The sequence below is a fragment of the Oxyura jamaicensis genome, chromosome 20 (assembly GCF_011077185.1).
Source record: "Oxyura jamaicensis isolate SHBP4307 breed ruddy duck chromosome 20, BPBGC_Ojam_1.0, whole genome shotgun sequence".
NCBI lineage: Eukaryota > Metazoa > Chordata > Aves > Anseriformes > Anatidae > Oxyura > Oxyura jamaicensis.
This window is the reverse complement of record NC_048912.1, coordinates 10,906,488-10,918,905: the sequence shown is the minus strand read 5'-3', so window position 1 is coordinate 10,918,905 and position 12,418 is coordinate 10,906,488. Positions and strand designations below refer to the sequence as shown.

Here is a 12,418-nt window from a genome sequence, read left to right as displayed (position 1 = left end):
GTATTGGGCTAACGGGGGATGCACAAGCCCCTAGATGTGTGCAAGAGGAGCACTAACGGGCGTCTCCCTCGGGCTGCACGAAAGAGTTTGAGTAACACGAATGCAGCTCCCAGGGGCTCTGCCTCGGCCTCTGGCAACAGCTGTGGGTGGAACTGGAGAATGTTCTCTAGTTTTGCACATATAGGAAGCTCGGAAACACATGCCAGGGAGGGAGGGAGAGGAAGGCAGAGCCGCTGCCGGCAGCTCGAAGATTTTCACTGCCCGGGGCTGCGCATCAGGGCACGGCCTCCTCTGCACATTTGGTGATGCACAGTGCATTTAGGGATTCTCAGTCGAGCAGCCTATCTGCTCACAGAGTCATAGCGGCATGAGCAGAAGCGCGTATTTATAAACTCCATGCAAAAAAAGCAGGATGAGTAGGACTGGGGCTCTCCAGCTGCAGTTCTGGTTACGCCAGACAGCTGCTCTGTCAAAAATGCTGGGAGAAATGCTTCATTTCTTCACAGGGGATGCCTTTTCATACTCGGCAAGAGTCTGTTTTGGCAGCTACATGCTGCCCAAGGGAGAGATCATAGAGGTGATGTTTAAGATACGGGTGGTATGCAGTAGATACCTGGCTATGTATTTCTGACTCAGAGGGATTTGCAGAGAGGAGAAAAAAAAAATCTGGGTAAGCACTATTAACCGCCATATAATCATGACTGCATTTTTTTTCACAGCTGTTCAAGCAAGCAAACCCATCTCGCACGACTCCTGAGCTTGCAGCCCTGCACGGGAGGTTGCAGCTGCACGAGACCTGGGCTCTGCCCCCGCTGCTGCAGCCATCACCCACCGACCCAGCACCAGCACCGGTCAGTCCTCATCCTCATCCTCGGCAGCGACAGGGGACGAGGGAGGAGCTCCACAATTAAAGCTAGCGTTTCAGCGAGGGCCATCCTCAAGCCACAACAGAACCGGCACAATCTGATGGGAGAAATTGGAACAATAGGTTGGTACTGTCCCTCGGTTCGGGCAGCAGCATGGAAACAAACTCTTTAGGTAGCTCTTACATCTGAAAGCCTTGCATCACTTCAGCAAATGTTAATTGCATCAGTGGTTTTACTGTAGTAAGTTTCTTTTTCCTTTCCAGTTTTCTAAAGCCTTAGGAATATTTCAGAGGGAATCCTTCCCAAATATGCAAACAGCAAGTCAATGCTCAGAGTTTTTTGCCAAGTTGCCCTTTCCCGACATTTCTTACACACACACAAAAAAAGCATGATTAAAAATAGTATTAAAAAATAAATAAAAAACAGAAAGGAACTAGAGTTGTGCAGGTCTAGTACTGCAAATAGCTAATCAAAAATCATTGCTAAAACAGCCATACGTTTCCCTGTCCAGCGTGGTCTCCTGATGATGTGCTCCCTTTTAATCAGAAGTAATTTAAATGCCTGCTCCTGCTGTTGCTCACGGGAAAGCGAAGTGCAGCATTGAGGCAGCAGGATCAGACCTCCAGCGAGCTTCTGAGGCAGCTCTATATCCTGGGAGTCTTCTGGCTTGAGACAGCACTTGGAAGTTTTTATTGTTTGAATCGTGTCAAGAATAAGTTAGGTTTGTGTTTTTTCACCAAAGACACCCCAGCATTTTCCTTGTTTTAATTAATTAACTTTCCCTGAGGGGAAAAAAATACTAAGGATAAGTAACAAATGTCATAATTGGCATCTCACTAATTGCATTCCTTCTTTTATTTAGAAATACTATGCTACAGCTTCTCAGAACATGAGTTTTCCATGTGTTGTTTTTTAGCACTTAGAAAAATGTTAAAAAATTATTTTCATCACGATTTAAGAAATTTAATTTTTAAAGTTCAAACCCAAATGATCAGGTATCACTTTCTCCAGTCACTTAAGATTCCTACATTTCTATTTGTGGTTGCTGCTATCAAATTCCCTACTTTTCCTTTAAATATAGATGTTGCAATTGCAATGTTTAGCACTACGCTTACAGTTCACATTTAGGACAAAGCTGACTCCCTTAGCACTCAGCCAGTATAAATGTACAGAATGATCTTCAGATATATCTTAACCAGTCTTAGGCATTTCTATGGCTTTTAGCACAGAGTTTACAGTAACGCTGACAAAATAAAGTATGCTAATCTGATAATCATGTAGTATTATTTACATGAAAACTCTGACCAACTATAAATTCATTAAGAAAATCCTACAACAAAATTATGAAAAACATTAACAATATCCATCTTGTTCTTAAAATAAAAAACTTAAATATTTAGCTAATATTAAAAAATAAATTTGTTACTATAATATGAGGAAGAAGAAAATCCAATAATTTTTATTAATAAATTTTATGTATCCCATCTTGAATTCTTGAATTTGATATATTAAATATAATTTTAAAAGAGAGAGAGAGAGGGATGTTTCCAAAGAAAAATGTAAGCATCAAAAAGGTTGACTCAACTCTTCCCACCCCCCCCTTTTATAACATGCAATAGGAAAAAGTTACCAGGAAAAACAGTAATTATCTCAGAGATGTTTTACTTTGCAATTACTCTACTAATTTTTTCTAACAAAATATAGTTCTTCTGTTAACTTTCTAGAGAACAGTACTGGTTGGCTACCATGCATCCAAAAATTCTGCTTCTGTAAAAATCATCCTGAACAAACAAGAAAAGCAAGACCACAGCTGTGACTGTCCAGATATAGAATACCTTTATGTCATCAAAAACTAATATTTCACATGTTCTCAAAACTGTCCTACCATATTACCTATATTAAACAAATATAGTTTATCTGACATTTTAATAACTTAAGTTACCCCTTTCAAGTAACATGGCAAATTATCACTGTACTCTAGATTCTGATACTTACATATTTCTAAAAATTATTTTAGAGGGTAGTAAAAATACCCATGAATGTTTCAGTGTACATTTGCAATGATATCTTCACCCTCACACCTTTGGCAGGAGTGGGGAGTTAATTTTATTACTGAGAGGTAACATAGTCAAAGGATTGATTTCTTTAAAGCTCAGACAAATGAAAAAAAAAAAAATGATCGCGAAATTTTGTCATCTAAAAAAAACATAATCCTAAGAGAATCTTAACTGGTTGTTATCAATTACTAACATGAAGAAACACATCACCTGCGTTCCCAAAGTTGGGAAAACATAACAAAATGTTAAAGCAGTTAGGAACAGGAGCAGAATAACTCAGAAGATAATGCTAACAATTTAATCTCTAACAAGTTAACAGAGCTTTATGTGGAAATACAGGAATTTAATACACTATAGGTATTTATAGTACATTTTCTACACATTTACATTTATAGTATAATCACGAGACTTTTTTTAATTAACTTTCACTCTTGCACCACTAAGGCAATTTGGAATTAGACACATGTATTCAACAGTCCATTAACACCACCAAAAAAAAGAGTGACTAACCAATACTTCACTATTTCTGACAAACAAAATCTTTTTACCTAGACAGTAAAACAATAGACTTTTTAAGTAACTTTATCTTGCGTATACCCATCTCAAACTCCTTCACAAGATTTATAATCTTGTTTAATTTCTTTGCAGACTCCCAAGGGACTAATTTCAGTTATATTTGAGCTGTTTTCTCCCAGTTTGGATTTAATAAATTAGGGAGGGCAACAAATATTAAGTATGTAAAAAGGTAACAATTTAAAAATGACAATTCCTGGAAAAAACATTCTTTATGTGTTAAATTCCCTGAAGAATAGAAATGGCCAAGATGTGTTTCAGACATCTGACTATTAGTCAACAATTGTTAAAGTGATCCAATTATTAAATAGGCAAGAATTATTTATTTTACTTATATAAACTATCCTTCTTTGACGGGTCTGGAATAAATTAACACATCCACGTGTTTCTTTGCTTACTATGCCAAGAAGAATGACTAATATTTTTCTATAATAATATTTTGATAAGAAAATGAATGTTCAGTTTAGATTTGCAATATGTGTTTCTGCATAGTTTTTATGAGCTGAATCAAATATGAAATGATCAAATTAGAAGGATTTGAGCAACCTAATTTAAAAACAAAACAGCTTTGCTCAAATACAAAAAGTATTTTCTTTGCTACTTTATCAAATGAAAGCATATTTGGGCTGTCAAAAATATGCTGGTTAAAGGATTTAGACAGGCTTCATCTGAAGTACATTTAAACATCAAAACTAATTTAAAATGATCTAGAGAAACAAGCTGTGGAATGTCCAATCCTCAAAAAAAAAAAAAAAAAAAAAAAAAGTAATTAAATGCTCAGGGCTTAGCTTACTAAATACAATTACGGACATCCACCTCCTTTCTCCTCTTGCCAGATAAAATGCCCTCACCCGGCCACCTCCAGCCATGGCAGGAGGACTCGCAACACCTTGGAGGCTGACCCCAGACCTGGAAAAGGGGGAAGGCATCCATCCACCTGCATTATAATGCCACGATTTCCAGATGCGTTGGTAAGACACCAACACAGAACCTGGAGCAGGCTCACTCCTCACGCCTGCTCCTCCTGCCCACGGACACGAGCCTGGGGCGCATGATGAGGGGCAGCCCACGGACCCCACTGGACATCGAGGGAGATGTTACAGCTTGCTCCCCTGCAACGCCCGGTGCTCCTACCCTGCGTGACAAAGCACCAGGTGGAGATCATCAGATCCTCAGTTCCAAAAAATAAAAGTGATACTCTGATTTAAATTGTAGTTGCCTCTAAACTAAAGGAGCTTTCTGTTTTTCACTACCCAGTGGCTGGGGCAGCTTCAGGAAACAGGTCTGCCTGTCTGTCACAATAATTGCTTCTGCCTCAGTTATCTAGTGCAGTCAAAACAAGCCAAGTTCATAGTCAGAGCTGCAAGAGGTTTCAAACAAGATTTCTGCGAGCCAAGCATCTTCCTGACACCCAGCTCGCCTCACCACACTGCTCCCCGGCCAGGACCACAGGACCCCTCAAAATCACCAACCCCAACACACAATGGGACCGCTCGGAAGAAAAAATCCACTCAAGGTCTCCCTGTCCTTTCCTATCACACAGCTGACTGCTCCCTCCCTTTGCCATCGCGCGGTCCCCTGGAGACAAGCCTGCACCTTCCGGGCCGCAGGAAGCAGTGCGGCCCCACTGGGGCTGGGGCCCCGGCTGGCTGCTGCCCTTGAGCCACTTCTCTGCGGCTCTGTGCGAGATTTATAATCCAGCTGGCTGCCTGGCTGCTCTGCCAGAGCCGGGGGGCCGGAGCGGGACGGCAGCGCTCGGGTCTGCACGCCTGGACGTGACGGAGGGTCTTGCAAAGCAGAGCAGGACCACTGTCACAAAAACCAAACAAAACCACCACCCCCCAAAAAATCCCACACCAAAAAAAAAAAGCTCAAGAGAAAGAGAAAAGTGAAAACCAACCCTGAAAGGCTTTCTAGCTGGTCTGTCCCCAGACTATGCAGGAGGCTCAGCGAAAGAGGAATTTGTCCCCCACCCCCTCTGGCACGAAGTTGCAGCACGCGCAAACAAACAAAAAAAATCCATAAAAACGCCAAAAAGTACCCAAAGCTCATCCTCTGCAGTGTACAGGGTGCTTCTTTAATATTTTCACTCTGCAGAGGGATTTGCTTTGGGATTTCTTGCCGGCGAAGGCAGAGGGAGCAGGGTAGGAGCGGATCAGAAGGGAGAAGTTCCCCAGAGGGTTTCAGAAGTTACCGCACATGTATTTCACCAGAGGCTATTTTTAACCCGGCGGTTGCTATTTTTACCAATGTCAGTGTTTTCCATGTGTTGAACTCTGTCCCCGTGCAGGCTGTGGGGCGCTGCGCCCCAGCCCCCCCAGGCGGCCCCCAGGCTCCCCCCCTGCTCCTCCTCCCTCCAGCGCTGGCGTTGGGTTGTGTGCAGCACTTTGGGAGCTCTTTCAAGAGTATCAGCAGAGCCTGGACTCCGCTCCCGCTGCCCCTCCTTTGTATGGATATATCTGGGGGGGGGGGGAGAGGGGGTGCGTGGTGCAAAGTCCAACCGCCGGCACCCAGCAAAGCTCCTGCTTCAACTTCATTCCTCTCCAAACACATTCCTGCCAACCGGGAGGGGAGAGGGGAAAAAAAAAGAAAAAAGAAAAAGTAAACAAACGCCACTGTTGCTAAGTTTTGCACTTTATACCCTTTTATATTTACAATCCTCTCTTGGCTAAAAATAGCAACACATGATCCATTTATAACTGGCCGGACATGCCCCGAAGCCGCTGGCGGGGCCCTGGCTGATGAAAGGAGCTCTTTGCGTTCCTTCTACCTGAGCTCATCTCGCGCTTAAAGGGCTCAGACAACCCCGCTGCCACAAAGCACACATTGAAACCCCTGCTGCTTCCAGGGGAGATCAGGATAAGGGGTGCAAAAAAATAAAATAGTGTTAAAAAAAGACACTCTGCCCTACAGGGTGCCCCGTACCCTTCTTGACGTGCTTGGAGGAACGTGGGAGCAGGGAGGTGCGGGAGGGGAAGGCGGCCCTGGCTCGGGGCAGGAGTGGGCCGCAGCCCACGGCAAAGGGGCTGTGGAGGCAGCTCTGGGTTTGGCTCAGGACGTGGTCAAAAATGAGTCTGGAACTCACACCAGAGGTGGCTGTGGGAGCAACTGAGGGCTTGGCTCTCAGGGCAGCTCGGGTAGTTAGTTATTCTGGAAGCGACCTTCGGATGGCACCCAGGGGTGGTTGCTGGGGATGGCTCCAGAAGCAGCTTGGGAGATGGCCCTAAATGTGGCTGGAAATGGTGCCCGATTTATCTGTAGACCAACCCAGACCTAGTCCTTGGGCTTGGGATGGAGAGTGATTCCAGAACCAGCGCTGAAGCTGGCCTAGAAGCGGAACCTTAACTGCCTGAGGCAGAAATGTATGGATTCATTTGCAATAATTGTTCACACAGGAAGTCTTAAAACTGGGGGATTTTCTTCTTTCACCAGTACTAACATCTTCCGAATCCAATGTTAAAAATTTCCATCAGCACCTGTGAGGGATTCATAGCTGCATGTGTCGTGTAAACAACTCGGGGACTGCAGGAGTCACAAGGGCCAGGCACAACGCCCATTTCAGTGGAAGCCACACCTTCGCTCAGAGAGCCCAGGTGCCACACGAATGCCACTTCCCATCTAGTATCAACAAGCTTCAATGTTTTAAAGTTTCCTCTTTGAGGCACACATTTCCTGCTTTTAGTCTCTTGTCGCAGAACCAGGCCCAGGTCAGAGGCAGGACGGCAGGTCACACATCACCCAGGAGCGGTAACAAAAACTACAGCCTGGGACTACACTGGCAAACAACTCTGTTTTAGCCCAGTTTATCACAAAGGTGCAAATCCTAGATGCTTAGAAATACAGAGTCAAGCCCTCCCAAAGTTATGGGACCTAAAAGGAAAATACACCTTCCAGTTATGAGCCTTTAAGGTACTTTAGATGTTTCTCAGTACTCTTTAGAGCCAAGGAACACGGTTTGTTTGGAATGACAGCAAGAGTTCAGTGCAGGATGCCATGGACTGCAGCTCTAAGGAAAAATGTAGGAATCATGGTAGGACCCAGAGAACAATTGGTTAGAACAGCTGGCAACATCCTTACCTATATTTATGCTTTACAGCCCTATTTCAGTTGCTTTTCTGCTGTATTCTTGGTTTTGGTTTCTCTATGGGAAACCACATCATCTGACATCTTGTCTGTGCCGGAGCTTTCAGGCTACATTTCCCCTCCGTGACTACACCATGTACATGCTCACATCCACGTGTACCGGTGCCTTTGTCAGCATCGGACATTCTTCTTCTGAGTGTAACCGCAAAGGTTATTTCGCTGACAAGGTGCTGAGCCTGCAGGTCCCCACCCTAGCAGCTGCAGGCCTGCAGCCCCCCGCATTCCTGCAGCTTGCAAATACCACCAGACCTTTTCCCTGCTCCTTATCCTCCTGTCACCGTCCCCTTCCCACCATCTTCCATTTTGAAGCTGACACCCACCCCCAGTCCTTGCAGCTTTGGCCCCCTCTTCTGTTAGAGAAAAACAAACTCCCTGGCCATGATCCCCTTGGAGGTCTGCCACCTATTCAACAAGTAGAAATACCACTTTTTTTTTTTCTTTGGAGGGCCACAGCAGGGTAGGTGCACAGAGAACAAAGCAGCACTGCAAGCAGTCCCTGTAACCCAGGGTGCGATGGCTGGTGATGTCCTCTGCAGCTGTGCTGGCTCTGACACAGGTCTGATGGCCGTTGCTGGTGTCGGGAGTACCTGGCTTGGGGTAAGGCACATTAGAGGGTTGTGTTGCCAAGATCTCATCAGTCAACGTCTCACAAATACCTAACTATGCCCTGACATAAGGGAAGGATAAGGGAAGGGGAGGAAAAAAATAGAGCACATGTACCTCCTGGAAAAATACATGCTGTTACACATTGTTGTATCTATCCACACTCGAAGATGTTCCTGGAGACTGTTTCTGCCCGGCAGTTTCCTCTTTCTGTCAATGCTCTTGTTCTGGGAGCATCCTTTTGCATTCACTACGTATTGCTCCTTCCAGGTGTCACATGCCAGTGTCCCCGCTAGGATGGGACTCAGCACCTCACCTTCAGAAGTGACCAAAATCTAACACCTCTAGCTCTGATGATGGAGGATTACAGGGCAGCGTTAAGGACTCCAGGTACATGGAACTGTTATCCCAGTGTTTACACTGGATAATCCCTTCTGGAATGGAGTTATTTTGCTCCTTAAATGGACTAAAATGTAACAAGACAGAAATAAACTTGTCTATATAGATTAAAAAAAGTACACTATGCTGAAGTAGTAAATTATAGTAGGGAAAATGAAACAAAGACAACAGCTTTCCCATGAACACAAAGTTTAGCATCTTTTATGCCTACGCACAGACAGGTAATGCACAGCATTTCACACATTACCTTTGTGGTTTGGTTCAGAACACCTGGGAATCTACCTGTAATATTTAGGAGTACCTTCCTCCAGCCTGTACCAGGGAGCACCAAGACAGCTGTAACAGGGACTGAATCAAATAATTCAGCCCTTCCTAGCATTGCTCTGGGGTGGTGAAGCTTCCAGGAAGAAAAAAGCAGTCATTTCTTTGTGCAAATCAAAACCAGCCCGAGGTCACCTAACAATAGAGCGGTGTGAAATTGCACATGTGTAGCTGAGAGCAGTGCTTGGGACAAAGGCTTTAAAACTTCCTTGTTTAAATGGCCAGAAAAAAAAAAAAAAAAAAAAAAAACCAAAGCCCTGGTGTTCCTGGGCTACTGGATCTCCCCATAGCCATTGACGTTTTAGATTTGTTTATTTTTAAAATGTGTCACTATTTTTCTCTTAAGTCAATAATTGTATGATTTCTACATTCTCTTCCCTCTGACCTCTTATTTTCTTCCTTTTCTCTAGAAATGCTCATTCAAGACTCAAATATGAAGAGTGGATATGGCCTAAATGTTGCAATTCTTCATTCCACAGATTGCTATCACTATTGCAATCACTGTTCCCTCTGGATCTGGAGAAACCCACACAAAAGGACACTATGAAATACAGATTTGAATAGTACACGCAAGGAATAAAACAGACGCTTCGAAGAATCTTTACAAAAATACTCCTTAAGAATTAGGAGGAAAGGGCATTATTTTTACAGTGGGAGTATTATAAGCAATGTCTTCTGCTCTCAGCAATGCCTCAAATGTTTGTTTGGTGGATCTAGGTAATTATTAGGCACTATTATTGTATTACCCCTGCGGAATCATTCTCTCAGACTAAATTTGCTTCTTCAGACACCCTGGCATCACTCAGCAATTCTGCCTTTGCTTTTGAACAAAGCTGACTTGACCTGCTTTGATCATACATTCTGGGAGACAAGAGGTAGAGAGCTCAACAGAAAGGGATTCTGGAGAACGACGGAAATCACGTAGCCAGCACTGTCAGCCAGCTGAAACAGATGCTGCAGTTTTGGGAACGACTGCAGCTTTACTGCCGAGAAGTTGAAGAGCGAGCTTGTCACTAGGGCTCCCTGCTGCAGCCACGTCGAGGAATTCTGCCTGCAAAAAAAACCTGCAGACCAGTAAAAAGGGCTAGGGGCTCCTTGCCCAGCAGCAATACAGCCTCAGCTATGTTCATACAGTTCTACACCATTGCAAATAGCACTTTGGTTGAAAGTCCACCATCTACCAGACAAGGTTATGCCAGAACCTAGGGACAGTGAATTCCACATCTAAATCCAGACTCCTTGTGAAGGTAACGAGTCACGCTGGAGAGGACTCTGCTCCATTACCTCCACAGCCTATGCTAATCAGCCATGGGAGCTGAAGAAGTTTATAAAGCTATGCACTTGGCTCTGCTGACATGTAGCACCCCAAACTACAAACTGGCATTGTGCAGGACATGGCCTTCACTAACCTGCCTGAAGAAAGCTCCTCCACCCATCGCTTCCACCGGACTGGTCCTGACAAAACCTTCCTGACCACAGAGCAGTTTAAAAAGAAACCCAGAACCAGCACACTTGACTCCATGCTGCTATTAAAATAATCTCAGATTTTGGTGAGCACTAGAAATTACATCAAAATAATGCACATGCTCTTACAAGGCTAAACATGCTAAATAATCAAGCCCCAGCTAATAAACCCCCAGTGATGGTGTCCTGTGGGAGAGACCAGCCGACCTTTAAATTGTAGTAGCACTTGAGGGCGCTCCTGCAATAAATTTAACTCACCCTAAAATCCTCCACTTGGTGATACGAGTTGAAGACTTCTGTTAAAATATCACTGGCCCATGTTAGCACATATATTTTTGCTGTTACACAGTGGCCCTGCTATTTCGGTAAACAAGGAGCAGAAGTTAGTCCTAACATTAAGTGTTCAAGGTTAGCACCTAGTGTGAATATTAAAAAGGACAACTAAGTGATAAAGGGGGACAGGGGAGGAAGAAAACAAGAAAACAGTTGAATTCATTTTTTTTTCTCCTCCATATAATGTACTTGGTCTGGGTGAAATGTTGGAAGTGTGAGAATGTCTTCTCTAAACTAAAAAAAAAAAATAATTGGGATGAAGATTCAAGTACCACCTTGTCTCAAAGGAGAGACATGAGTTGCTGTGGTCCCTTAGGGGCAGGCCTTTTGCTCTGTTTTCCCTGGCCTTTAAAAGGCACCCTCCTGGAAAAGACTTCCTGATCCTCACAGAAACCCACATCCCTCCCTCACCTTCCACCTGCTACCTCTTCCACTGCATCCTTCCCACCTTCCTTCTTGCAGGTCCCGCAGGCTGCTGATGTGTAGTTTGGGATGCTCAGTGCCAGATCCGAGATCCAGCCATACAGTTCTACCCCAAGGGAGCACCACAGACACATACATGCTCCATGGTCACAGTAACATTTCAGTTCTTTCTCAACGCACGAAGTTTGTTCCCCAATTTTTAACCCTGCTCCAACATGAAACAGGAACAACAGTCTTTTGACTGGTTACAAACTGTCAGCCTGAAGAAAGCCATCAGTTCAGAAGTTCTGCCAATGCAGCGCAGCATTTGATAATATCCCTGTTTTTAATCACAGCACTTCCATATTTAGCTCTTCCTCAGTTTTGGCCAATATGCTCAATAGTTTTCATTGCAGGATTTTAAAGCATCACATGGTTTTCTCAAGTAATATGTAGATATTTTTAGGGGGAAGAAAGAAACCAGACTATGCTATGTTTGAGTTTTTTTATTAATACTGACTGCTTAACAGAAAAAGAATGAAAGGAAACACTGAAGACTATAAAGATGCTTCATAACTTTTTCTAATGTTCCTGCAGCAGTGTATTTCCCCATCATTTTATTCAATAGTTGTCTGTGTCCTTAAGAATTTAATATTTAAAAACATCCTTACTGGTGTTTTAGAAAGTGTCAGACCATAATTTTAAGAAAGCAGAAATACAGCAAAGCAGGTATGCTTGGCAACACATCCTAAGGCATACAGACTAGCTTGCCGGAGCTTAGAGATGACTATAGCATCAGTCCTACAAAAATGCATTCAAGTAAGGACTACTGCTTATATGTCAGAAATCATCTGCAATTGTAAAAAGGCAGGACAAAGTCAAAGCGAAAGCAATCCAAGAAAGCTGACCTATAAATCCACAGCTGTCAACAAAAGATAAGCAAACAAAAAGTAGAGTACAAAGTAACTGAGAAAAGTACTCTTTGTCTACAAAGATGATGAATTAATCCTTTCTTCTCTATCATTCTGTGGCTAGTTAAGCGTTATGCCTTAAAAAATCTGGAATAACAAACAGCGCATATCCAATTTTAACAGCTCCTCTAGCTGTGACAAGGAATTGATCTCAGTGTTGATCCCTGGAAACCAGACGAGCACATTTTATGCTCAAGTTTTGGCTCATTGAAGCCATGGGGCGGCTCAGAGCGACTTGATGCTGTGTCACCTCCCCGGCGCAGCAGGCGGACCAACAGCCGAGCTG

The 12,418-nt window shown here is 43.7% G+C and overlaps 1 protein-coding gene and 1 long non-coding RNA gene across 3 annotated transcripts in view; one reads left to right on the top strand and one right to left on the bottom strand.

The window, feature by feature from the left end:
- Positions 1–12,418, bottom strand: part of GNAS (GNAS complex locus) — a 151,710-nt gene that overhangs the window by 121,384 nt on the left and 17,908 nt on the right. The gene's annotated exons all lie outside the window — the stretch shown is intronic.
- Positions 466–5,411, top strand: LOC118176526. 2 transcript variants are annotated; one of them, XR_004755450.1, is made up of 3 exons: positions 466–577; positions 720–988; positions 4,333–5,411. It is a non-coding gene; the product is annotated as an uncharacterized LOC118176526 (long non-coding RNA). The 2 variants fall into 2 exon arrangements; XR_004755451.1 differs by lacking the exon at positions 466–577 and adding an exon at positions 584–598.